Raw genomic sequence first — 2094 nt, 5'->3', positions numbered from 1 at the left:
TGAATCCATAAAGAAACCCCCTCGATGGTTGTGTCGATGGTCTTGTGGAGAGTCCTCTACTCGTTGCAAGGGATCCTTTGTCCGGCCTAGGATACACCTCGCCGGATAGATACCGACGAAAGCTCTCCCAATAACCTTCTTCCAAACAACACGTGTTGTCAGAACTGTAGAACCTCTAAAAAAAACATAGCCAATACCCCTCAAAACCCTAGCCAAAGCCCTCTCTCAAGTTGGGGAAAAGATGGAGAAAAGAATACCAAAATTGGGGCTGAATCGGCTTTAAATAGGGCTGGAATCGGGTGACTCCACGGGCATGGACTGTACACGCGCCCGTGCGGAATTTCCACATGGGCGTGGATAATTTCCACACACCCGTGTGGATTTTTTATTTCTCTAATTTCTCGGCCGGCTGTGAACAGTGCTACTACAGTACATGCTACAGTGCTCTGCTACAGTCTTTGACCTGAATAACTTCCCAATTCTATATTTTCATCGGGGTAATGCAAACGGGCACACGTTTACGTCGTGAATAACTTGCTTCTTCAATGATATACATGTTGGTGGAGCTCTCGTTCTTATGTGCATAAATCGGAATGCTCGAGTGTGACTGCCTTTGTGCCCCTCTAGATGGATGTGCTCACTCGAATGCGAGAAGCTTGGCACACACTCTAGCATCTCACACCTGACCTACATCTTCGCGTTTGAACCTTAGCAAGATGTCCTCCAAAATAGGTGCATTATGATCCACATTGGCCTATTTCCTTCATACTCGGCCTCACAACCCTACCTGCATAAAAGTAACATAAAAACACGCATATTAGTGTAAGAACCTAAGAAAAGTAATGCTCAACATATGGAATGAACACTTCGCATTCATATCGCACAAGCACTTATCAACATACGCAAGGGGCGTTGTCACCCTCTAAACCCTAGCCGCAAGCCTCTCAAAAGATGGAGAAAAGATGGAAAGAAGGATTTCAAAATCAGTCTAAATCGCGGCTTTATATAAGGCTGGAATCGGGAATCCACACGGGCGTGTGGAATTTCCACACGTCTGTGTGAATTTTGTAAAAGTTGGGTTTTCAGCGGCATGCGAACAGTAACTACTATAGTAAATTTCTACATTGATTCTCTACAGTGCTCTACCAAAATACGCCCGAATCCACACTTTTCATCGAGGAAACACAAATAGGCAAATGTCTATACTGTAGATCGTGTTGCATCTTCAAGTAAAAGCACATTTGGCGGGAATCTTACTAGCCTTACACAGTCAAAACACATAAGTATGACTGCCTTTGTGTCCCTCCAATTTACATATTCCATCAAGTATAATGTAGGTTGGCACACACTCATATGTCTTCAAGCACAACTTGCATCTTCTCTTGTGTGCACTTCAAGATTCCATCAACATAAAACATTTACAATCTACTAAGGCTCCTTTCTTCTTTATTTGGCTCCACAATTATATATGCGCAAAAGAACACAAAAACACACATATTAGCGATAAAATATAATAAAAGTAATGCTCATCGTAGGAAAAGAATACTTCATATTCTTAGTATAGAAGCACTTATCAGCTGCTCATTCTGTTCTGCCATGTTATCATACCCTTCACCTTTTATTTTAGCTTGATTTGACTCTTCTTGCACAGGTTCTTTTCCCCTTCTATAAATTCTTCGTTCAATGACTGGATTTCCTTCAACCAATGTCCAAGGGTTTCCTCGGGTCATAACCTGGAACTATAACTAAAGAAAAGAAAACAAATCTGAATGATGGAAGAATAAGAAAATTTGAAATAGAATAAGTGATGAATAGCTAGAATAGTAAAGTGCAAAGTATTTCCAAAACGCCTATTCCCCTTCAATGGCGCCAAAAACTTTGACACACCTTTGTGATTGCTTCCCCGCAAGTGTTCGGGATCGCCAAGTAATACCTCGCGTGAAGACACGAGGATCGTATTCCATGTGGTTAAGGATCTCCTATTACTCCTTCTCGAGCTATTATCTAGCCTAAGATCTTAAGTGATAGGTTTTACTCTACTAACAGTAATTAAAGATAAAACGAGATTAGGACCAAATTAGAGAGAACAAGCAA

Source organism: Dioscorea cayenensis, chromosome 20, assembly GCF_009730915.1.
Source record: "Dioscorea cayenensis subsp. rotundata cultivar TDr96_F1 chromosome 20, TDr96_F1_v2_PseudoChromosome.rev07_lg8_w22 25.fasta, whole genome shotgun sequence".
Taxonomy (NCBI): domain Eukaryota; kingdom Viridiplantae; phylum Streptophyta; class Magnoliopsida; order Dioscoreales; family Dioscoreaceae; genus Dioscorea; species Dioscorea cayenensis.
The sequence above is the reverse complement of the archived record's forward strand: the minus strand, read 5'-3'. Positions refer to the sequence as shown.